Below are 27,094 nucleotides of genomic sequence, written 5' to 3' on the forward strand. Positions count from 1 at the left end.
TACCAAGCAGAGACTTGCGAGGCACACACAAGAGAGGGAATGAGGCGGGACCGTTCGGGGGCTCGTTGACACTGCAGAGCCTCCCGCAGCATCGCTGCCTTAAATCCCGCCTTTCCAGGCGTGCGCGCACAGCGAACCAGAGGAGGCTCCGTCCCGACCAGGGGTCTCCCGCGGTCCTCAGCCCGGGGGCTCGCGTCCCCGAAGAGATCTTTGGCAATGGTCGAAGTCCCAAAGCCGAGATGCCAAGCCCCGCAATGGGGCGGATGCGTCCAATATTAGTCAACCCAGAGTGAAACTCTCTTCTTGGAGATCGTCAGACCAACTATTTGTTTTTTCTCTTTGACCACCCCTGGGCTCGCAGACCACAGCTAGCAACCTCGGCATATTTGGCGGAGCTGGGAAGGCCCGGAGCGCAGAAGGCAACGCAGCCTCGCCGCGGATCTGAAAGTGTTGTGGGCGGGGGGCTCATTTTCCTCCGGATTTCTTTTCCGTGTTTAAGTTTTCAAAACTAAAACCTGTCATCGGTTACCCTGATGTAGAGGGCATCTTCTGAAAATTAGTGCAAACATGGCCAAGGTGCTTGGTTCTGAAAGGGAAAGTACTTAGAACACTTAAAGGGAAAATAATTTTAAAAGAGCAGTTTTCTGAGATTACTTCTTTGGGGAGAAGTTCGAGAGTCCTAAATGACAAGACAGCTGTGTTATATAGCAGAGATTTTTTTTTTTAACCAGATGATCTGAAAATATTTTTCTTTGGTTCTTGTCTCAGATGATTGACACTCACTACGTAAATAATTAATCCTGCAGCTGTTAATGTATTGGCATAATCGTCTAGAATAAATATCTTAACGTTCAGCCAAAGCCAATGTTGTTCTCCCAGGGTGAGCTTGAGATGCGACAAACAACCACACCATCCTAGAGCTTTCTAAACGAGCAGGCTGTGTTCATAACCCACCTTGGAATGTAGGGTTATTGCAAGCACCAGCATATCTGAGGTACCAGCGTGAGAAAGGGCATAAATCTGATTTACAGTTTTTTCTATTTTTAGAATCCCAATATCTTCACATCCAGGTAGGCAGTCTCAATACTAAGGACAGACGCTTACTGGTGTGTTTATTCTTAAAACTGTAACTTATTTGAAGTTGCTACAGAAGGACAGCACCACAATTCAATCATTTTAACCCAAAAGAACATGAGCTATGATAATTGCTTAAATTATCTTTCCCAAAATTATGATCTTAATGTCTCGTCTCATCAATAAAGGTTATGTTGAAAACAAGTCTTTCACGAGTCCCTGAAGGTCAGTAAGATGGAGCTCTGGCAGACTGGGACAAGCAGGAAATTCCAGAGGCAAAAATCTTCCATGAGAAAAACACCCAGCTGCCAGTGCCATGCACTTCAGAGTTGGGACAGCGTGATTGTCGAGGTTGCCTCTGGGCTCAGGTAAGTATTGGTATCTCCAGGAATCTAAGATGCAGAGAAAGGAGTGAGGGCCCCTTAAAGTCTCCAGTCAACACCTTGGATTGCACTTGGAGGCAAATGAGTAACCTCTGCGGAGTGGAACACCTGTGAGAAGTGTTCTCCGTGGCTTGCATAATTTAGCAGCATGTGCATTTTTTTATGTCCTGCAAACTGCAACTATATCCTTTCCTCCTCCCTGTCTATTTTTAATCACCTATAGCTAAGACTTACGGCAGAGAATAATTTGAGGGTTGCATTTCCGAACAGCTGAAAGAAGCATAAAATCCATGCAGACAACTCCCAATTTTTCACCTGTGACATAACTGACTAAGAATCCTGCCCTTTGTGTCCTTAGCCAAGGCAGGATTAAGGCCTCTGGAGCCCCAAGCACAAAACAATTGCAGTGCCTCCTTTGTAAATGCACTTCAATATGGAAACAACATTAAATTTTAAAACACGATATTTAAATACATAGAGAAAAAACAGCTTCTGTCTAGATTTTCTGATTGCAAATGTGTTTCTATCGTATAATTTGGCATTGAACATGCCTTTACAGTGTTATCTGACACAGGGGATTCTCTGGTCCTCAAAGCCTCCAAGCACCATTTTCCTGGAAACATTCTGGCTCACTCCTGGTAGTAATGGAGTAAACCAGCTCAGAGAACTATAGCCCTAAGTTCGGGGCATTAGGAGAGTGGTCAGGATAGCAGCAACACTGGAAGGTTAGTTCATCAAGGAAAGAGCCCAAATATCAAGGAGGAACATAACAGAAAGGGATTAATTTAAGGTTTTTCTCTACTTTTGTGTTTATGAAGTGTGTGTGGTACATTGGTCCCTAAATATTGAAGACCTTAGCTAGACAAACTCCTTTTAACTGCATTCACAAATTTAAACTTTCCCACTGAATAAAGAACTTGGTGATAACAAGGAACATCAACAAATGTGGAGACTTCATAGTTCCCTTAGTTTTACTATATGAGAAATGGAAATGAGTTCATACATAAGATGTATACTACTCAGGTGATGGGTGCACCAAAATCTCACAAATCACCACTAAAGAACTTACTCATGAAACCAAATACCACCTGTCTCCCAAAAACCTATAGAAATATTTTTTAAAAGATGTCATATTGTAAAACAAGGCCCTACAGACATTTTGGATCACTTTGCAGTCATCAATGAGACTCTGTTCTCCAGGCAGGGTGCCATATTTTGAGAACCATTCCTGCAATAGAAGAAAACCGGACTACATAGGAATAGAAAACCCGAAGTCTAGGGGGTATAGCTCAGTGGTAGAGCATTGAACTGCAGAAAACCCATTTCTTAATAGGCTACTAAATTATATTTGTTTACAAAGGTGCATGAATATCTTGCAAATGTCAGAAAATTCTGTATTTTATTTCAACGTTCACATGTTTTGAGAAATTAATGGGATAGATGTTTCGTAACATTTGTTCTTAACAGTCCTAACTCAGGCTCAATTTTTTTTAAAAAATGTATTTCTTCAAAGACACTTACAGTAATTTTCTTAAGGAGGTCTGTCCACTCAAGATAAATAAAAATGAATTGTAACAAAAATTGAGGATTTACTGATCAGTTAATTTTCAGTATCATTTTCTTGTATGTTTGAAAAAATAATGGAATTGATAGATCTTTAAGGCTAGTGAGATGATTTTAGGTAGAAGTTCCAAATTTAACCTAGACCTATATCTCTAAAAATGTATGAAAAGTATAGTTTATTTTAACTGTAAATCTGAAAGTTGTTCCTAAGTTGTCAATTTGTGTTTTATATTTGTCTCATTTTTAAATCTATTTAAAATCTAACTGTAGCATATGTATTTGGAAGGTGAAAAGATATAAAACTCCTTACCTCTCAAGCCTACTTGAGAAACTATGCTATTCTTTTTTTCTCTGTCTTGGGGGATTCTTTTTATGTGAATCTTTAGTATTCTTTGAAAAAGAATTGTCCTCTTGGCCTATAATTATTTTTTAACTAGAAATTGGGTTCCCTTTCATCTTCCTTTTTTATTTGAATACTCTTAGCAGAGAAGGGCCATGTATTTAAATTCCTTGCTCACTAATGTGTCTTCCTTTTTTACATTTAACACATTATGATTTATCTTGATATTTAATTATTTAAATATTTTTCCCAAGTGTGACTTAGCTGTTTGTTTTCACCCTTTCCTCCTATAAATTTACTTTCTTGAGATCGAGTGGAATTGGTGCTTTGCTGTGACATCGTGCCCCCTCTTTGGGGCAGTAATATCTTTTTTGTCCAGAGGTGATCAATATAGTAAAAGTATTCCTTCTAGACTCTAACCATGGCTTTGCAGTAATAACAGTGCTTCTTGTTATACATCTGTCCCTTTGAAACCTAATGCAGCACTGCCTTGGGCCCCAAGAGGAAGACTGCACTGATTTTACAATACCCCAAATCCTTTCCTGATTAGATTGCAAGGTGATTACCGTGGTTAACACACGTTCCCCAGTTTGGTCCTTTGCTCTGAGATAAATATAAAATAATTAATCTTCCTTTAACTGCATTTGCAATTTTGATTTTTCTCCCACCTTTTATAAATCTGAACATAGTAACACTCCTTTCAAAAATGCTCCATTATTTCCTAGGATCAGTTTTTCAATTCCTTCCCTTGGGCAGGTAACTCATAACTGCCTAGTAACTGTGGAAGCTCCCCGATGACTAATATTTTTTGATTTCAAATTGTATTTTTAAATAGTTTTCCATTTTAACCAATACCATAATTTTAGATAAACTGTGTTTATTTAATGTTTAACTTACTGTGTTGAATAACTTTCAAAAAGCTTTAGTGTCTAAATAGGCAACACTTAGCCCTTATTAAAGAATGCTGTGTCCAGACACTGTACATGTGCATTGTCTCATTTTATTGTTATGAGAAGCCTATGAAGGAGAAATTGTTAATACTACTTTACAAATGGGGAAAGTGAGAATCAGTAAGTTTTTGATATGCTCAAGATCACATATTGGCAGAGCTGCAATTCTAACCCAAGTTTATCTCAGCTGTAAAAAGCTCTTTGTATGCTACTTCTTGAGGTTAATCAAAAGTATTGATTAGACTCTAACTTCCGCTGAAAGTAGAAATCATATCCTACTGGTTCTTTTGTCTTTTATAATACCTAATATATAGTGCCTTACAAAGAGCAACTTAGCATCCATTTGCATAGTACATGGTTTTACGTTTTCTGTTTTTCACGTGTACAACTAGTGTCACCATAGCTTTTGAAGCCATTCTCAACTTAGTTTCTTTAAGGCAGGGTTACCTTAAAGAAGATGAGAAGACTGAGGAGAAAGACCCCTATTTATTGACAAATTATGAATGTGTTGTAGCTTTTGACCTCTCAACATTTTTTGATTATGGATGACCAGCTAGACCTCCCTAAACAACTCCTTAAAGATGGTAGCTATTTTCTATCTCATCTTCTCAATAAAATTATCAGGCCCTTCAAGCTAGGAACTATTTCTTATATTTTGTTTGCATTCATGCTCTACCTTCAGTAGGACTAGGACTACCAAACCAGCTGTAGATATTCAATGCAAGCTTAAATGCAGGTAGGAATTTTTCATTCTTCGGCACACACATGTAAACAACAGGACATTCCCTGCTACAACAAAAGAAGTGACTTTCAAGAAGCCAGGTCCAGGCAGTCATTCAATCATTTCAATAATTATTCTGTATTTAATATACAAGTCTTTCCACTAAACACCAGGGATACAATAGTAAACAACATGGAGTTTATAATTTACAAGCCGTAGAAATAATAATGGTTTTACTATAGACCAAACAATGGTTGCTGCTTGTATTATTATCCAGTACTTACCTCCCTGTTGTCTTCCCTTTAGCATATTACATTTTCACTTGGCTTGTCAGGTCCCTGCTCCTTCCCTCATTTTCTAATTCAGCAATCCATTTTCCCATCTCTCGTTTTTATTAAATCTGTTTGAAAATAGATTTTGCTCACATTTTCCAGTTTCTAACTACTGGCCAAAATTCATTTCCCTCTTTTTATAAGGGGCCCGCACTACTTGGCCAATTTAAGGAGCCATCAAAATCCTAGCAACAACAACAAAAAACCCAAAATGTTATTGAAGCTGACCTAATTGATAGTATTTTATGGATGTCCTTTGTGGTCAGAGCCCTTTATCCAAGCACCTTTCAAGAGTTTTCAAGTCATTAGGATCAAGGCTAGAGTATAAGTGACAATCATTTAAACATCAAACATTACCTGAAGAACTCCATGCTAATATAGGCATATCCGCGGGGACTGGTAGAAATCATTGTAGCTCAGGTGGATTTTCTGAAAAAGGTTTCTTAAAGGAGATGGACCTAGCTGAATTATAATTCAGGGAGCAGGGGTGGCATGAGCAATAGGTTGGGGTTATGAAAAAATCTGAAGCCTGGAGGACAAAAGTGCTAGTTTCATCTTCTTGGACAGTGAACTTGGCCATTTGAATTAAATTTCCTGAGCCTCTATTTCCCTAATGTTCAGCTTTGGCACTATCATGACACTTTCTGAATTGACCTCAATGAGCCTCTTCACATTTGGGGCTGTCTTCACTTGCAGTATTTCACACTTAAGAATGAAGTTTTCTCATTTTAGATACAAACATCTAAACTTCCAAAACAGATCAACTAAATTGGTAGTTTACTACATTTTAAAAACGTATTTGCTTAAAAAAATTTCTTCAGAGGGTCTGATTTGTCCCCCATGGGACAATTGGCAATGTTTGTGAAGACAGTTTTTGGTTATTACAAGTCAGAGACCCTGTAAAGGGTAGAATGCTGCCAAATAATGTGAACACACAGGACAGCCTTCCACAGCAAATAAATGTCCATTAATAGCCAAGGTTGAGAAATTAATTAAAAGGATAATTTTCTATAGACAGAAGAAAGGTATGTGCAATGTTCATGCCTGCTAAAAATAAACATTGATTTAAAATAGCATGAGATAGCATCACATTAGCAAACTTTTAAAAAGTTATTAAGATAACAATTCTGGCAGAATTGATATTCATTGGCTCAACTGCCAAGAGCAGTGTAGCATATTTATCAAACTCTTACAATGATTATTGCTGTTGACTCAGTTGGCAATTTCAGTCTAGAACTGTATGTTATGGAAATAATGTTAAATTGGGGAGGGGAATGGCTCACCAAAAATATTCGTCAAAGCTTTATTAATAATAGGAAAAACTGAAGACAATCAAAGGGGAATGGTTAAACACATCTCATTAAAGGAATGTTATGTAGCTATTCTCATACATGATGTTTGTTAGAAATTTGTAGTGAGATGAAAAATTATTAATGATACTGTATAAAGAAAAGGAGAAGGGCCGGGCGTGGTGGCTCACGCCTGTAATCCCAGAACTTTGGGAGGCCGAGGTGGGGCGGTCACAAGGTCAGGAGATCCAGGCCATCCTGGCTAACACAGTGAAACCCCATCTGTACTGAAAATACAAAAAATTAGCAGGCATGATGGCGGGCACCTGTAGGCCCAGCTACTCAGGAGGCTGAGGAGAGAGAATGGTGTGAACCTGGGAGGCGGAGGTTGCAGTGAGCCGAGATCATGCCACTGCACTCCAGCCTGGGCAACAAAGCAAGAGACTCCGTCTCAAAAAAAAAAAAAAAAAATAGGAGAAGATAATTGGAATATAGCATGATCACAACAAAGCAAAATAAATCAATGCCTGAAAGATTGAAAGAAATGTGAAACACATTCATATAAATTGATTTATAAACATTTGATTGACAACATTTCAATCACATTGTGTAAGTCACATAATACATACATGGACACATCTCCACAATTATATTTTGTGGCATATACCATCCGATATTTCTTTTACATATGTTAAGTTTTCCTGATTTAAGCATCTCAGAAGACAGGAGTTTACATTTTATTTTCTTCATCATATTAAGGATGTAGTTATATGTTATACGAGACTATTAAACAATCCAGGATTCTCTCATGCATTGTTGATGGGACTGTAAATTGATACAGCCTCTCAGGAAGTTACCTCATTGATGCGCATGTGCTTCAACACAGCAATCTCACATTATTCGAGAGACACAGTAAGAGAGCTAAGCAAAGCAGTATGTACAAAAATGTTTGTATCGTAGTTTGATAAGGAAACTTTGGAAGCAGAGTAAGTGCCCAAAAAGAAATAATAAAAATAAATTATCCTACTATGCATTAACTAAACTTTTTGTAGGTAGAATATATTCACATATTAACTTTTACTATCAAAGTAATAATGGCTTTTCAAAAAGCCATTGGCAGAGATGTGTAGTATACACTATCAGCTTTAGCAGACTTGTGATGCTCAAGCTAGTTTAAATATCTGCTGACACCCTAGGACTTTTGAAACCTAAATTTAATGTGTTCTTATCTATGTATTTATTTTATTTAATAAAAACTAACAAATATTAAAACACATTTGTACACAGAAGAAAGAGGCATATCCTAGCTAGATTAGTGGTAAAATGTCACTTAAGCTTATCCAAAAAATGATGGAATTAAATTTCATTTGTTTTAATTGTAACCGATTGTCATATACCCTGCCTAGATGAACTTCCCTATTTCTGGGAGCTTGTGTTTCTCAAGACAACCTGTGCCATCTCTGGACAATTTCAATTATGAATTTTTTTTTCATAGTAATTCCAAATTTGCCATATTGATTTTCCTTACCTCTATTTCAAAAGTTTATTTCTTGTAAACAATTTTCAAGTTGCAAGCCAGGCTCCCTGCTTATCTCCTTCCATTGAAAGAAGAAAAAGTACACCATCAGGCTGTGTGAGGTGAAAATTTGGCGGAGCATCAGCATACCTTTCTTGCCCTGCATGCACTTAAAAATAACTAAATATCTAGCCACTACGCCCTCACACTCCGCTATTCTTAAGCTGTAGTTCACAATCAGTCTCCTCTTTTCATCACTCCTGATATCCTGATATCCCTACCCCAGGTACTTTTCAACTATCCATTTCTTATCTCGTATTAACTTCTTATGGAACATTCAAACACATCAGAAACCCCAACCCATCCTCCTTTTCAGCAGGAAAAGCTTAACTCTTGCATTCCTGGAAGGTAGAACCCATCTGACTCGAGCATCGTCGTCTTTCTTCCTCACGACAAGAAACAACTCAGAATTTCTCTTTTTCTGTCCAAGTTAAGGCCTCCTCCATGTGGTCTTAATGCCAATTTCCCTTGTTGCATTCAGTACAGCCTTCCTCCATAGTATTCTTGATCCCACTTCCTCTTGCCTGGCTCCATCATTTGAGATAATGGCTGCATCTCTGCAAACCTTCTATCTTTCTTACATTATTCGCTCTGACCTCTTACAATTAATATATTCAACAGCCTCCTATTTTTAAAACGAGAAAAGTCTAAAAACAAAAACTTCCTTAAATTTTCTTTACCTAAAGCTGTTGTCTTCTTTTGTTCTTTCCTTTGTCATCAGCACTTATTTCACCAGTGTTTTAAGAGCTTGTGTGCGCGTAATACTCTTCTATGTAGTTAGAGTGGAGCTAGACATAAAAATGTATGACATAATCTCTGATTTAAAAAGTTTAATCTATTTTTGGAAACAAGAAACTTCCTGGGGGAAAAAAAAACTGCCTCCACTTGCTGTCTGCACTTTCTCACCTTCTCGTCAATCAGATCCATCACATTCTCAATCAAATTTCCACTTCCAACATCATCAGGGATATATTGATTCTTAAATCCGAGATGTCTTCTCAGTTCTCATCCTCTGGCCTTTCTTCCTTTAGAGATTGCCAATGATTGAAAAAGTGTTTTCATAGGTATGATCAAAATTGATACTCACAATAGCCCTGTAGAAGAGATATTCCACCACAACCCTAATTCCCCACCTTTATTTATCAGATGAGGCTCAGAGAGAGTCTCAATTTGTCCAAGGTCACCCAGCAAGTGCATAACAGAGCCTGGACTTGTTCCCATATTTTCAGACTCCAAAGCCACCATACTTCTTACTCTACCCCAGGTGCCTTCCATGGCTGACTAAATGAATGACTGGATGCATCTATATCAATCATGCATGCATACAGCATGCAGAATCTTTGAAAACATTTTTCTTTCTTTGATCTAATCTGACAGCACTTCATGCAGCCCTAGATATGGAATTACTATCTAGTAAATGTTGCTGTCGAAGTTGCCATACAAAGTACATGGCTGACCTTAGGTACCTGAGTGGGACTGATGCAACATCGATGTGCAGACAGAATAAATGCTGTCTTCAGGATTTCTGTCATGAACATACGTTACATGTAAACCAGCTTTATAATTAGGATCTTTTGGTGCCTGAGTAACTCAACAACTGTACTCCCAAAAGCAGACAAACCTCATTTTATTGTATTTCACTATTAGAGAGTAATGTTTCAGTGAAGTACTAATTTACAAATAATTACCTTTATTCAAATATTTTTGAGTAATCAAGTAAATTGGAGAATCTTAAATGCCCAGACTAAATTCACTGCTCAACTTATAAAACCTTTAATTGATGGATCAATTCCCATCATGTTATAGTCTAATCTTTTTGAAACTCTTATGACTCGTATCATCTAAATGTCTAAATCAGTGATGCTTCTTCCTTTCTTATAAAAATCATGAACTCAGGTTATCTGAAATTGCTGCCTTGTCTAATTTACTTGCAGGTAACTTTTTTTTAAAAAAAAACAAAAACTGCCTACATCTGTTGTTTCAGGAAAATTGCTGTCTTAAAAAGGTAGCTCTCCACCTGCTTTTTCTAAAGAGGCATATGCACATCTGGGTTTTTATCTTCAAACAATCTCTTGCTTATAACCCTAATTAGTCCAGTCATTTACTTTCATTTGTTGCCAGCGTCTTTGAACATTTTACTGCCATTTGAAATGTTTTCTGAAACTTGCTGCTTATTGTCTTTCTCTAGTCTAATATGTAATCTTTCCTTAATTTGGCTTATTTACATAGCTTTCTTCCTACTTCACAATTTCTTCGTAAATGGATATTTTTAAATTTCTTCCATATGTCTGCATAACTTGTCTGAGATCTCTGTTAGGTATTTATTTGTGTGAACTACTGCCTTTTTCTTTCTTTATACTTCCTTGGATAAATCCACCTTCATTTTGTTCTACTTTTGAAGAGTTTATGATTAAACTCAGTAAAATCTTTATGTTTTCAATGTTAGTCTATAAAAGAAACTTTCACTTACTAGAAACCCAACACATGCACAACATTGTGCTAAGCTATAGGATAAAAAATCCAGGCAGAAGGAAGACCATGAAAACAGAATGTAACACAAGAGCTCTTATATTTAGGAAAAATTGAAATGTAACAGGGTAGACAGGATGTCTAAAAAATCAATTCAAAAGAATATGTAAAGCCAGGAATGGTGGCGAATGCTTGAAGTCCCAGCTACTGAGGAGGCTGAGGCCGGAGGATGGCTTGAGCCCAGGAGTTCGAGACCAGCCTATAGAAGAGCAAGAAGAAGGAGGAGGAGGAGAAGGAGGAGGAGAGGGAAGAGGAGGAGGAGGAGGAGAGGGAAGAGGAGGAGGAGAGGGAAGAGGAGGAGGAGAGGGAAGAGGAGGAGGAGGAGAGGGAGGGGGAGGAGGGGGAGGAGGGGGAGGAGGAAGAGGAGAACATAGCAACCACATTTAAATTGATTCCCTATGAACTCTGAGGGAATAAGCAGTGATGAGTTGAATTCATGAAGGACAGTTCTTGGGAATGATAAGAGAAGTATATGGAATGTCAGTGGTCCAGCTGGTGGTGGCAGAAGTATTCTAGCTAAAGGAAATGGAACAGATGTAAAACTAAGCAACTTGTTCAGACAATATCCAATTTGTTGTTGGCTGGATAAGGGAATCAGAGTCAAAAATAAAACAGCAGGGTAAAGTAGGTGAGACTAGAAGACAAGACAGGTGTTTATCATTTCTACTTTGTGTGGTTTAATTCTGATTCTTGTCAGTTAGGTGTGCTGCAGACATTTTCACCAAGTTTCTGGCTTGTCTTTTTTTTTCTTTAACATGATCTGATCAGCATAAATTCTTAATTTTAGAGTAGTCAAATTTATTAATCTTCCCAAAATTAGTACTTTTGTATCATGTTTAAGAAATCCGGCCAGGCACAGTGGCTCACGCCTATAATCCCAGCACTTTGGGAGGTTGAGGAGGTCAGGAGATGCGGGCGGATCACAAGGTCAGGAGTTCAAGACCAGCCTTGAACTCCTGAGATATGGTGAAAACCCATCTCTACTAAAAATACAATGATTAGCCAGGTGTGGTGGCATGCACCTATAGTCCCAGCTACTCGGGAGGCTGAGGCAGGAGAATCGCTTGAACCCTGGAGGCAGAGGTTGCAGTAAGCCAAGATTGTGCCACTGCACTTCAGCCTGGGCGCCAGAGCAAGACTCCATCTCAGAAACAAAACAAAACAAAGTCTCTATACCTAAGGTTAGAAAGACATTTACCTGTATTCTTCTAAGGATTTTTTAAGTTTAGCTTTTGACATTTAAGTTCTTAATCCATCTGTAGTCAATGTTGATGATCCACACTTTTTCCTAGCTCAACTTATTCAATGATCTCTCCTTTCCCCAGTGATCTACAATATCCCCTCCGACACAAAGAAAAAGGTACACAAATTTACCTCAGGTCCTCTCTTCTGTTCCACTGGTCAATTTATAAAGTAGTGTCCCTGGCCATTGACACTTTTTTTTCTTTTTTTTGAGACGGAGTCTTGCTCTGTCACCCAGGCTGGAGTGCAGTGGCACGATCTTGGCTCACTGCAAGTCCTGCCTCAGCCTCCCATGTAGCTGGGACTACAAGCGCCTGCCACCACACACGGCAATTATTATTATTTTTTTTTTTAGTAGAGACAGGGTTTCACCTTATTAGCCAGGGTGGTCTCGATCTCCTGACCTCGTGATCCGCCCACCTCAGCCTCCCAAAGTGCTGGGATTACAGGCGTGAGCCACCGCGCCCGGCCAACCATTGACAGTTTTAAGTACCACCTTAATTATAATAGCTTTATAGTATGTTATAACGTTTGGTACAATATTAAATCTATAGATCAATTTGAATACAATAGGTAGTTAGGTAGACAGACGGATGAGTCTTGAATGGATGTATGATGATAGTATTCATAAACTCATGATTATAATTAATCTAATTCTATATACTTGAAGTCCGAACATTACAGTGGATAGGGAGTAAAGGGGATTTACTGAGTGCACCTTTGGTAAGGTAAGCATTTTTTTTTAAAGCCAGGTCATATTTTAGATTATATAATGACATTGAGGGAAACAAAGTAAACACAAGAAATCTGCAACAGCCAAATCAAAATTAGACACATCGACAATTCATTTGAATAAACCGCAATTCTGAGAAAAACCTATTACCTGTGTTGTAGTCCACATTACTTGAGAGCATGGACTACATATGCCCAGCTTCTAAAGCAATTTCTGGTGAACAGTAACCACTAAATATATTTGAGGCACAAATGAACAATGAAATGGTGGACAGAGTATGTATTTTTCATTTGAATATTTACTTCTGTTTTATAGACAAAAATTCTTGGCCAGGCGTGGTGACTCATGCCTGTAATCCCAGCACTTTGGGAGGTCAAGGCAGGTGGATCAACTGAGGTCAGGAGTTCAAGACCAGCCTGGCCAGCATGGAGAAACCCCATCTCTACCAAAAATACAAAAATTAGCCAGCTGCGCTGGCGCACTCCTATAATCCCAGCTACTAGGGAGGCTGAGGCAGGAGAATTGCATGAACCTGGGAGCAGAGGTTGCAGTGAGCCAAAATTGCAGCACTGCCCTCCAGCCTGGGTGACAGAGCGAGACCCCATCTCAAAAATTAATTAATTAATTAAATAAAATAAAAATAAAAATAAAAAAATTATTTAGTTAAGAAAAAAAAAAGTCTGCATTTACAAGTCCTTGCAGCTAATCAAATTATACTTCTGCATTATCATGCAATCGCATTAACGGTCAATGGCATTTATCAACAGTCCAGTGGAAGGGACACATTGTGCTAGATCCTGGGAGGAGCTATGAAAGAAGATACATGAGTCAAGCAGGAATGGCCCCTGTTGTTCTAATTTTCACTCAAGCTGAGAATGCAAAATGAACAAAAGAGAAAATGTCACAACACTTAGAGTAATAATTGTAAACAAAGCCAGCACAAACGGCATGTATGGGTACTGAGAGAATGTGGGCAAGGCACCAGGTGCTCCTTTGGAAGTGAGAGGCAGTGGAGCTCCCGTGAGAGCTTTCTCATGCTGTTGAAGGAGTCATCGTGTCTCCTTCTTCTTTTTTTTTTTTTTAAACTGTGGTCACAGCCCATTGTAGAGTCATGATTAACATTCATTTAAATAGATAATATCATATTATCTGTATGATTCTAATTCTATATTATCTGTATGATTCTATATATATATAAATATATAGTATGTGTATTTAATTTTACCTGTAATGTATAGACATCCTTATTACAGATTTAATGATTACTTATTGTTACAGAAATAGAAGATAATCTCACAGGTAGAAAATAGAGTGCCTGCATGGCATATACTAAAGATAAGAAATAAGTGCCAGTTTATTAAACTTTAATTTTGGTTACTTTTACGGTTTCATATTTGTAGTTATGTGCTGGGTTGTAATAGAAACTGTGTTTCTTACTGTCAACTGGTCCAACAGGTTTGAAAGCCACAGCAAATTGAGAAACTGAAGGGTCTGCATGGCCAGCTGAAGAGGAGGCCAGAACAAGAACCTCCCCTCCTTTCTGTCCTGTACACATACAATGATAACTCCTCAAGGCCAGGCAGTAGTCACCCTCTGATAGGCATATATTTTGTTGCCTTGTCTTTTCAGATTTGCAGTCAGATGACAATCTTTGTTTAAAACAACTTCCCCCATTTCTTATAGCCATTTGCAAAGCTGGGAATTTCTGCTTGTGGCTTCCCAAATATTTATAGCTCCTCCATCAGTTTAGAAATTGTTGTCCCATCTTTTTAAGTCTGAATTCTACCTACTCAAATTAAAGCAACCTTCTTCAGCAACCATGTGGGGATCCTGTTATCCTTGCCTTCTCTGTCATTTCATCTAGCAGAGCAATGTTATGATGAGCCCTGTAGGCACAAGTGTATCTCATCCTGTCATTTCTGAGATGTGTATGGTTTATTTTAACTATACTATGTAGAAGGAGCTTATATTCATTAAATGTAGTGCATAAGCAATTTTGCTATCCTCTAAGAGTAAATCTGTAATTATTCTGTAACAACTGTCTTGCATCATTTCTCTTCTAGATAAGCTTTGTAAGTTTACAAAATTGAGAAAACATTTGAACTAATAAAGTTGAAATTGTCAGCACTTTTCCTCCAGTGCTCATTTGTCAAAAGTTATTCAAACAACGAAAAATAAATCTTTGCAGAAACAGGAGAAATGGATTCTGTGTATGAAACCCAGTTGTGTTGGATTTTGTTTCAGTTCTTTTTTTTTTTTTTACTGTGAGCAAAAGAAGACAATTCAACCTATGTAAAGTCAGTTTTACAGCTCAATCCTGAATATTTCAAATAAGCACATAGTTAGCAGGTATCTGCCAAATGAGGCACAACCTTGAAGACAAAGAGTTGGAGCCCAGATCCAACAAAAAGCAGGAGGTCAATAGGTTAGAGGCCTAGTGCCTGATTGTTACCATTGTTGGATATCTCTAACTTCAATGAGAACTCTCTGTACTACCAGACTTCATGTGCTCCCATGTGAGCAGGAAATTGCTCCTGTAGGTGGCGAGCAGAACATGAAGCTCCAATTATGTCTATAATCTGTTACAGGGGAGAATGGCAGAAGCAAATAGTACATGGGATAGTGGCTCTTAAGGAAAGCTAATATACTTGAGTAACTAGAAGGTGCTTTGCAATTTTATTATTTATTTTCTGTAGAAAGAGAGGTAGAAAATAAGGAGAACTTGAAATAACATTAAATTTATTCTGGACAAACTAGCCAAATGCATTTTATTATACTGAAAGGTAAAGTTTTGAGGTGATTAAAAATTAGGCATCTTCCTAAGCATATATTCTATTCACAAAGGATCAAGCCTTTTCTTTCCTTTTCTAAACGGAGCTCATGAACATTCATAACAGAAGGTATTTCATAATTCTTTTTTATTGTTTTCCATGCTCACGAGACATTTCATCATACTGAGTGGCCCATGAATATCCTCCAGATTGTCCTTGAGATAGTCTCAACATACCAATATTCACAATAATACTAATATTCACAATAATATCTTCATTTTCATCTCTGCAATAATCTAACTTGGATGGCAACCTCCTCTCAAAGATGTGGTAGGTATATCATCAGAGCCTTTTATTCTGTTAAGATGCACCACTATCTCTCTGAATTTAGGAAATGTGGGTTGCCTAATAAGAAAACATGAATTATTCTCCACAAACTAAGTTGGTTTGGTAAATTCATTATTGGCACTAAATATATAAATGCTTACAGAAAAAAAGGCAATCTTCTCTATGAGTTATTTGTTGGTTTTACAGATAGTCTTCTTCTCTTGTTATATAGAGGTTATTGTGTAGTTAAGGATTAAAATTATATAACGTTATAAAAACTGCTTAATGTCCTTCATTTTTTATTAAACTTTCTTTGAAGGTTTCAAACTCCATGACAAGATTTTGGAGGAAACACAGAATATTCTAATTTTGAATTTACTGTACTAGGTATAAAAAATGTAATATTTGATAGGAAAGAATTCATCCAGTATCTCCTTTGTTCTTGGAGAGCACTTTGACATCTACATTCATAATTTACAGGAGAAATGAGCAGTACCTACCACTGTAGTTCTATAAATAAATTGACAACTAACAGGGAGCATTGCTTCTTGTTAATTAAGAACCACTCAAGAAGGGGCTCTTGACTTTCTATAGAGTGTTGTAAATCTTCTCTTTACGGTACATGATTCTTGTGTTTAAAGAAAACACGCATCTGTGTTTATATCAGATGGTACGTTGTAGACATTTCCTATTATTATTCATTCTTCCGTCCATTGCTACAGATGTTATAAGTATCTTTTACACTTCTCCCCTCTCCCACAGGCTAAAAACAGAAGCTAGTATTAAACATAACAGTAAATGAAGAGGCAGAGAAAAGTCGAAGTGAAAACCAGGTGCAAAATAAGATTAATGTTGTCCTTCTACCACTTGCTTACCTCAACAAACAACAAACTTGCAGTGAGTACAAAGCTATTTTTTCATAGATAACTACAAAAGAGAAATCAATTCTTTCATCAATTAGAATTTATATAGTATCATATGCACAGAGGATTGCTGGCAGGCTCTTTATCCTGGTTAAAAACGTCTGATCTCTTTTTCCAGTCCTTATTTAGTTCTAAGAGTTGTATTAACCTCATAATGAAAAAACATTTGAGTCATATTTTCTGATTCAGTATTTAACTTAACAGTGTTATATGGAACCAAGTAAGAGGGTACAGATTTCATTACCAAAGAATACACTGACAATATACTACCCAGAAAAAAAAGCTTTAACAGAAGGACCCGGTATTACTCTACCTATACAGTGGTTCCAATCAAGAGGTAGTGAGGCCATATCTGGTAACACTCCCCAGTTCCTACACCATCCTCTTTACTCTAGGGAAAGGCCAAGGATGTAGAGTATGCCCCTTTCTCAGCTTCACTGATTTACTGAACAATATTTATGCAGAGTCTATAATGTATAGAATTTCTCCTAAGGATTTTAGTACCTCAGGGATTTTATTTTCTGCACTACTTTCTTTTCATAACTTCAAGATCATGAAGAACTCTGAAAAAATAATTATCTTACCAAAAGATTGTGAACTGCAGACTTGAGAATAGATATTGGATTATTCTTCATAAAATCCTTTATAATAAGGAGAAAATAGACTCAAGTTTACCTCTCGTTGTAGGCCTAGACCTGGAGTACCAAATATATATATGTTTTTGTTTGTTTGTTTGTTTGTTTGTTTTGATTTTTTTGAGATGGAGTCTCCCTCTGTCACCCAGGCTGGAGTGCAGTGGCAGGATCTTGGTTCACTGCAAGCTCCACCTCCGGGGTTCACGCCATTCTCCTGCCGCAGCCTCCCGAGTAGCTGGGACTGCAGGCGCCCACCACCTCGCCCGGCTAATTTTGTTTTTGTATTTTTAGTAGAGACGGGGTTTCACCGTGTTAGCCAGGGTGGTCTCCATCTCCTGACCTCATGATCCACCCGCCTTGGCCTCCCAAAGTGCTGAGATTACAGGCGTGAGCCACCATGCCCAACCACCAAGTATTTTTTAAGGATTCCTGAGGAAAATAGAAGCAAAGTACAGTTTTCTTAAACCAAACTTATATCTAATTGGCCAGTGAAAATATAATGGTTGACTTTAAAATGGCTTCACATAACTAACAGTTTCTAAGGTTTACTCTAAGAGAAGAAAAGAGAAATGACACCACATAAGATCACAGAATAAAAGACTTGTGTCACTGGGGTTCTGTTCTTGGAAATTAATAGGTTCCAAAATCAAGCAAGATGATTAATACCAGCTTTCGTTTGATCTATAAGCCACAGTGATGGGCACAGCATGACCCTGACTTTGTCTGGCATTGTGATTTAATGAAAAGAGAAAGCTTAGAAAAAAACAATGAAGGAAAAGAAACACAAACCCTTCTGTATTGGACCAGAAACTTCTTGATTGATGTGCAAAGCTTTTGATTTCTAAATCTTGATCAGCTTTGGTTATGTGGATATTTTCTTTCCAAGATAGCAGGATGCAAGGTGTTAGGTTTTTTAAACACAAGGGATAATTTTATAGAAAGAAAGTGATAGATAGCTTCATATTTTCTAAAGGAAATGCCATTTGCAAAGATATAAATAATAATGCTGGGGAGATTGGGGGAAAGTAGATGTGCTGGGGAGATTGGGGGAAAGTAGATGTGCTAATTGTGGGTATACTTTTATGATAAAATCACTATGAAATTTTGGTTAAAAAATATCAGTTTTGCAAGACTGTTTGTAAGGCTGGGTTAGATGATGGCTAAGGCTACAGAATACACTAGTCTGAGTGAATGTACCAACCATAATGTATCAGGGCTCAAGGTCTGATGGAGATGAGACTGAAAAATCTGAAAAATTAACCTTCATAGGTCTCTTGTCTGTATGCCTCATTAACCCAAAGCAATGGATTCAGACCTGGAAGTTATATTCCACTGGGGTTGTGATCACTTTGTGGATGTGAAAGATGGAATATCCAAACCTTTATGCTAAAGGTTAAAACCACTGTGGAAACCAGCACCCATCAGGAAACCACCCTGGAATCACCCCCACTGTTTGTCTTAAGATTCTTACCCTTGTTACTTACCACAGCTCAGAAAACTGCTCCAAGATGGTTTACGCCCATCAAATCACCTGAACTTCTACTTCCACCTCTCACTCACTCCTCTCATGGCCCCCACCTTCATTCTGCACCCTGGGCACTTCAGTCTGAGCCTGATCCAAGGTGATTTGTCTGTCCTGCCTAATTGTGCTTACAGAGATTTTTTCAGAGACCACAGTTTCTTCCCTACTCTGTGCAGCTCCTCTCCAAGGAATTTCTGAAATCAAAACAAATGGGGTTGTATTTTACCAAGGACTTCTCTATCCTTTGATGGGATATTCACATATCCTCAATGGCTGTTCTTAGCATGTTTTTGTATTTTTTTCATTCACTCATTCTTTTTCATATTTACTGAGTATCTGCTATCGGCTCTAGGCTTCCTATCAGAGTTAAAGACATAATCCACCCTCTCTGGCAGAATTTAACCTGGTGAGACAAACAGCCAACCTAAAGATTATGGTATGTGAGTAACAAGTGCTTTGATAAATACAGACAGAGGGGCTATGGGACCACTTAAACCAGCCTGCCTGATAGCAGATTTAAAGGTCATACAGTATTCTTTTTATAGGCAAATTTTATCCCTGGATCTCTTGGTATTATTCATTCAAAGACGATTGATTGATTGTCTACAGTGAGTCAGACAGTGTTCTATGTGCTATTAGTTTAGTATTGAACAAAACATTCATGCCTTCACGGAGTTTACATTCTAGTGGAGTCAAAGTTCTTCTAGATAACACCTGAATACATGAAATGTAGAATAGAGAAAATAATGATATATGCTAAAGAAAAAAATAAATCAGGGAAGAGGAATATAAAATCTAAGAGAAACTTCAACATACTAGGACATCCAGGGAAGAACTCCTTCAGCAAGTGACTTCTGTGTCCTTATTTGAAAGATGTGAATGAGCTGTGCCACTTTCTGAGGGATAAGTGTTCCAGACAAAGGGAATAAATGCAAGAGGTCCCATAGCAGGACAGAGCCTGGAGTGTCAAAAAATAGTGAGGCCTTTGGCTTCAGAGAATGAGTTGGTGAAAAATCATTCTCTTAAAGAAGAGGAGGTGCATTCCCTTCCCTATCCAGTTTCAGGACTTCAGCATCCAAGGGAATAGAGATGCTGTGATCAAGGACAGCAGTGTGGGAGGGCAAAGCCCTGTCTCCCAGTCCTGGCCTCAGTTGGTCACCTTCAGTCTCGAATCCTTACTCTGGGTATCATGTGATCTACATACCTCTTCCATGAAGGCAACAATCTTAATAGAAAACCAGAATAAAATCAGTTACCTCAGGCACATTTAAGGAAAGATACAAAAGTGATTGTATACCCTATGTATTTAATTTTCTATCTCTTCATCCCCCCTCCCCCAAGGTTCTTTCGCAGTCCAACATTGCCTTGCACAGGAAGTCACCGTGGAATTTCAATGGAAAAACTTTCTACAGGACCTAAAACAATTAGAGTTAAGAATTCAGTCCTCAGGTATCTTTAACCTCAAATTGAGTCATCATCTTAGAAAACGTCTCATAGAGGAACACCAATGAAACTCTAAGAAAACTCAAAACCAAACACACACGTGCACACACACACACACAGGATAAGAAACAAGCCAAAATCCTAGACAAAAGACAGCACCCTCCTAGCTGCCTCTGAGGCAGTGTTTCTGAACCTTTCAACAATTACAGACCCTTTAGAGAACTGAACAAAAGATATGGTACCTGGCTCAGGAAAGTGCATGTTTTGAATTCAAGGGGGTTATATAATCCCATGAAACAGGATGGCTCCATGGAATTGGGATTCCAAATACCTACTTTGAAAGTAAAAGTCCCTCCTTTTTTGAAAGAGCTAAAAATTTCTCATATTTAGATTTGTTAACATCTTTTCAAACTTCGAATGTACAGCTTTACTGTCTCCATTTACTATAAACATACTATAATTTACAATTCAGTAATCAGAATCCAATGCCCCTCCTGACATCAGAGAAAGCAGAAGGCTGGAGCTTGGAAAAGGAGCTAGTGACAGAATTCAGTTCAGATTCTCTGCCTTTGGAGATGTTACCATCAAACAGCCGCAGGAGGTCCCCTTCGGGCACAGTCTCCATGACCTTTTGCCAGCATCTCTGTGACCCTGCTAGGAGCCCTGGCCCCAGGAGGAGAAATGCTGAGTTATGCAAACAAATCTAGTCATTTTAAAAAGAAGCTTTTTTTCCACTCTTTGTATCAGTGGGTGTTCTTCTGTCCTACCATTTATTCATTGCACTCACCTGGAATGGCCTCTAAACTCTCTTTGTAAGCACTGAAGCTCTGTTCCAGCATGTAAAGAAGGAAATTAAGGAGAGAAGGAAGAAGATGATTCTGCCTGCTGATATTTTTCTCATCTGTGTACCTGCTAATCTACCAACAGCCCTGTGAATTTGAGCTTAAACACTGAAATATATATATTTACATATATATTTTTATATATAATACAGATTTACATATATGTATATTCTCATAAAATATAAATCTTCACTACTGGGAAATGGTCCAGAAGACAGAAGAATTTACATATGCATATACGCATTGCTTTTTGTTTTTGTATCAGAAAAAAAAAAAAAACAGGTGCTGATATTTTAATAAACTGCAAAATGCCTCTCCCACTCTTTTCCTGTTCCCACACACCCTCTTCTCTAGCTGCACTGGTTTGTGAACTCCTTGTTCTCACCAAAGGAGTTAGCAAGGAAGGAAATGGTAATTTGTTTAGGTTGATAGAAATCAACAAGCAGTTGGTTTGACAAGCCAGTTCTCATAGCTTCTACTCATTAGGATGTGACACATTTGTAATCCATGGTATTAGAGAGGTGAACAGTTTTTTTTCCCCCAACAAATGTATCCCCAGTGCCTTTAAGAGTGAACTGTGTTACCATCAGGGAAGTGGGTCAGGCCTTAGAATCAAGAACTAGGCCCCTAGGCACAAAACAGTCTTCCTCTCCTCTGATGCGACTCAGGGCTCAGCCGGCTTAAGAAGTACTCCGTCACCAGCAGAAGGGAGAGGGGGAATCTTCTGATAAGGGTACCCATGCTCCAGTTCCTTTAGTAATCCACAGCTCTCTGGAGATCCTTCTTGTTCTTAATGAGGACAACCTCATCAGAGAAATTCTTAGCATGCTACAGAAAAACACCACAGCCATGGAAACCAGGAAAACAACTTGGTGAATTTCTTACTGGACATCCCTAGAGAGTCCATGAGGTGTGACGCAGGTCCTGCACAGGTTATGCCTATGCAGCATCATGGATTATACAGTCAACCCCTCCCCACACAATGAGCAGTGGCTCTGAATGAGACCAATGCCTGGAGACATTTTTTATTATCATGACTGGCGACAGGGGTGCTACTGGAATCCAGTGGGTAGGGGCTAGGGTTGTGGCTCAACATCCCACATTGCACAGGACATCTCCCACAAGAAAGAATTATCCAGCCCCAATAGTACAGAGGCTGAGAAATCCTGTGTTAGAGGGAGTGAGGGGGTGGAGATTTAGGAGATGAGAAAAAGCAGAAGTGGGAGAGCAACATACAGCAGAGGGCTGTAGAGGTGGTCCAAAAGTTTGGCCTTTTCAATCAAACCTCAAAGGCTCTGGTGATTTCAAAATAGGGTGGGGATGTTTTTGATTGAAAATTTCATTCCTGAATCAGACAATAGTATCAATTTGTTGTTAAAAATTGGAGTTGTCTCCTAGGGCTGCCGGAAGTTAACAACTGCGTTCTCCAGGCGAGTCTCTCCTTTCCTGCATGTACGTAGGTACTAAAGAGAAGGGCAACACAAACCCAAACATGTCATCTGTCTGGAAGTAGGCAGTGTATACATTGCAAATGAATAAAACCTGGGTCCTTTGTGCCGTAGACAACGCTGATAAAAAAGGTTACACATCCTTCTTTGCGTAAAACACATTATCGACAACTGTGGGCTTAAGATAGATGAGCTGTCTCCCACCCCTCAAGACTGAAGCACTGAGTCTGAAAAATTTCCTCAGGAGGATTTCTCAGGAGTTGCTTTTCAAGGGACAGGCCCAGGTCCATGTAAAGAGGCCCCTTCCCTCTTCTCCACACACCACCCTGGGAGAATTTACTGACAACAGAGGGCAGGGGTGGGAATGTCGGGGGTGGGAGTGCACACATGTGTGTGTGGAGTGTGTGCATGCATTTTACTTCCTGTGACTTTTTGTACTTTACAAGCAGATCATGCTCTGCCAGTAACGAGAGAGTGCCACCTCAGCACCCTCATAAGGAGAGAAGTTGGATCTGATGACTTCCAGGGCCTTTCCAGCTGTACCACTTCTGGATTCGATGTAGGCAATCATTTCCTGCCTGCAGAAGGCTGCATCCTCTGCTTCCTGTCTTCAGTGGCCTTGTGGGAACTTCACCTGCACGGTAGGCTGCTCTGTGTGTGACAAGGACAGGGATGGAAGAGCACACAGGCCATCCGTTTCTCTCATCCCATTCTTGCTTTGAAGTAATGCTTTCTATTCCTTCTCAAGATTATGAGAAGGACTTTAATGGACTGATTTTATGTGAAGATCCAATGATAGTAAAACAAATTCTAGTCAGTGCATTACTTACAGGGTCATTCTACAGAAGCTGAGGCTGTTTCTAAAACAGTCCCCAGAGTAGCTTAAAAAATACTAGAGATTCTAAAACCAGATCATTTCCTGATGAAAACACGAGGCCTGTTCAATTTTTAATCCTTTCTGAAATCAGCAAGGTTTTCTTTTTCCCACAAAGGTATTTATAATGAAGTCCTTGAATTTGCCCCTTGGACACATTTACAGGTTGTGCCTAGTTTCCTAATTCTTTTCATCAGGCCTCCATAGCCTAAATCGTGGTAACTGTCTTTTGGTGAACTAGGACACTTACTCCTATTTGTCTGACAAATACATGGCATCAAATATTCATCATTTAAATGCAATTAAAATATAAAATCATGAGAACATCATAGCAATTATTTAAATTGCACCAGTTTTAATTAAAGGATTAGGGCAATGGGGAATCTGAAACAGAATGTAATGCACAATGAAGAGGCCATATTTCTATGGGTTGTTAATAATTTAAAGGCTTTCTGACTTTAAAGATAAGAGGCATGCCTGTGTATTTGTCACTAATAAGTACTAATGACACTGGAGAAGAATGCAAACATGAGTAAAAAATATAAAAACTCAGATGTACCAAAAGATTAAAAAATTTACTTGCCCAGTGAAACACTCAACAGTCCTCAATTCTACCAGATGAAAAGCAATATATCAGAATAAAACCTTTAGTATGAATGGAATATAGAATTCAGCTATGTTGTTAGGAATCATATCTTCACTTTAAAGAATTCTTGCATATATATTTCTCTTTTACTAGGATGATCTTAATTTCTTTATGGATGGGGGACTTGTGAGACTACTTTAATTTGAATGTTTGGAATTGATCTGAGATGCAGTCTGTGAATGATAAAACCTAAACACATGTCTGAAAACTTTAAAATTCATTGGCACTTTCTTTATTCAGCTGGCCTGCAAAATGACTCCATATAAATTACATTGCTATATGTAAATTGTTTGAACTTTAGCTGCCACGTTCCATATAAACAAACAGCAGCTATAAACAGTGTTAAGTGAAGCAAAAACTGGTTTCCCTATGGAGGCTCAAAATGTGAAGCCTCTCGTGAATTTTAGCCTCATATACTTCTAAAATCAACATCTCTTTTCATAGTTTTAATTAAAGTTATCGGTGCTTAATGTAATGTAAAAAATATCCATGCTCGTTTGCTACCCGAGGCATATGTGAAGCACCTATATCCTATGCAGGTACGCATTGGTTCTCACTTGGACCAACTTCAAATTGCGGAAGGGGTAATTGGGCATTATGTATGTGTATCTGCTCCAGTGGACATGTAGACCTTCAGATAATTTTTTTGAACAAACAACTTGGGGGATCACTGCTCTAACTTTCTAGCTTTTAGCGTAATGATGATAATAATAATAATAATAATAATAATAATAATAACTAAGCCACCTATATAAGATAGTGATCTAGATCAACACCACCCCCCACAAAAAAAATGAATATCATCTATCTAATTTTAAATTTTCCAGTAGCCACATTTTTAAAGTAAAAAAAAGTGAAATTAATGCTAAAATATATTTTATTTAGTCAAACATAGCCAAATCATTATTTCAACAAGTAATCAATATAAAAACTATTGAATTATTTTTTCATAGCTAGTCTTTGAAATTCAGTGTGTATTTTACATATGCAGCACATCTGAAATTGTAGTATAATGGTAGCCCCCCATTTCAAGTGCTCAGTAGTCACATATGGGCAGGGACTACTGTTTTGAAAGTGCAACTGTAGGTTTTCAAAGTGGGCTGGAATGGCTTTTTGGTAATAAAGGAATAAAAAACCTGGGGAAGGTTAGTGTCGCCGCCCCAGAGCATTGAGTAGCTCCAGAGATTCAGACAAAACCATGAGAATTAGATTTTTAAAAAATTTGTATAAAGTTGAAGGATACAAGTGCAGCTTTGTTACATGGATATATTGCCTAGTGGTGAAGTCTGGGCTTTTAGTGAAGTCATCATCCAAACAATGTACATTGTACCCATTCATTAGTTTCTCATTCTCTTCCTCCCACTCTGTCACCCTTCCTTATATATTAGTTCACACTCTATATCCATGTGTAGAAAATTAGATTTTTGTGGCTGGTTGTAGGGACAATGTTTCTAGAAGAAGGCATAAATATGTTGTGTTATCATACAATGGAATACTTGCAATAAGAATGCATGATCTCCAGCAACATGCAGCAATAAGGATAAATCTTACAAATATAATAATACTGAGTGAAAAAAGAAACCAGACACAAAAAGTACATCTTTTTTGCATCCAATTATGTGCAATGCAAAAACAAAACACTTAAAACCAACCTAAGGAGTAAGAAGTCAAGATAGCAATATCTTTGGTTCAGGGCAGCGACTAGGAGGCACAGGGGGCTTCTGGGTGCTGAAACGTTCTGCTTCTTTAACCAAGTGTGTTTCTTGTGTGAAAATTCCTTGCATTATACACTTATAAAATACTTACTTGTGGCTACAATATGCTGTATTTCAATATATTTTTTAAAGAATGGTAAGATTCAAAGGACTAACCCTCTACATATTTCTGTTCTGAATCATAAACACCTATCATGTACCAAATAACATTATAAAAAGTATATGTCAATGTTTCTGAAACAATTTTTTAAATTTTGGATTCCAAAATAAATTTTTACATAAAATTTAAAGTTACAGGTATTGATTTCTGGAGGTCCACTTCACAGGTGGCCAGGGGTATGAGCATAGGACAGAAATGAGACCGGTTTCAAGAATAACCTAATAGATCTCTGGGTAGGTTTGAAGATACAGGGGACATGGGCAACCCACCACTCTCTATCCTTTCCTCTGAAAAAGGTGTTTAGTTTTCTTGTTCTAAGTTCCTCCAATAAACTCTGCAACCCTGAATTTGGAGTCTTTGCAATCAAATCAAAGAGATAGAGATTTTTAAGAGGAAAGCTTGTCTATTAGGCCTTGAAAGAAAGAACAAGTTGAAGGATGACAAACTGGAGCATCTTGGTAGATTTACTTGAAGCTCATGATGACTACCAGTTCCTTGAAATCAGAAATACTTAGAATACTTGTCCTATGTGTAACACTAAAGGTATTTATCTATATTTTTAAGACTTATTCTTGAGAAATGTTTAATCTGTAGAAAAATTGTCTAATAATTCTTAATTACCCCTATTTTTTTGAATAGCCAAAAAAAAAAAAAAGAAAAAAGAAAAAAAGAAGATTTGTCTTGTAACTTAGGATGCTCTGATTCACAACCAACCCAAAACCAATTTCAAGAGAGTCCAATAAGGACATGGTCCCTGGGCTACAAGTCTAATAGGAAAGGGACTTCTACTTATCTTCACATGCTTTTGCATCTTACTTCAGCCTGAACAATTATACTTCTGTGTCATTGATATTAGGCATTAGAATAATTGTAACTTACTGAATATCTAAAATGCTGATTTCTGGAGCGTCTCAACCCTCCTGTCCCTAAATTCCCACAGATCATTATACTGGTATTCAAGCTCCCATATGTATGTGACTGACACTTGTAGATGTTTTTGAAGGATGTTTTAATAGTGATTTAGATGTCTGTTGCAGGAAGTCAGGAACCCTGAAC

The 27,094-nt window shown here is 38.1% G+C and overlaps 1 long non-coding RNA gene across 2 annotated transcripts; it reads left to right on the forward strand.

Annotated features, from left to right (window-relative positions):
• The first annotated feature begins 144 nt into the window (after nt 1-144).
• On the forward strand, nt 145-27,094 carry LOC139357163 (uncharacterized). 2 transcript variants are annotated; one of them, XR_011609896.1, is made up of 4 exons: nt 145-1,442; nt 16,593-16,727; nt 23,093-23,284; nt 27,076-27,094. It is a non-coding gene; the product is annotated as an uncharacterized lncRNA (long non-coding RNA). The 2 variants fall into 2 exon arrangements; XR_011609895.1 differs by lacking the exon at nt 27,076-27,094 and having other exon boundaries at nt 23,093-26,102.

Source organism: Macaca nemestrina, chromosome 11 (assembly GCF_043159975.1).
Source record: "Macaca nemestrina isolate mMacNem1 chromosome 11, mMacNem.hap1, whole genome shotgun sequence".
NCBI lineage: Eukaryota > Metazoa > Chordata > Mammalia > Primates > Cercopithecidae > Macaca > Macaca nemestrina.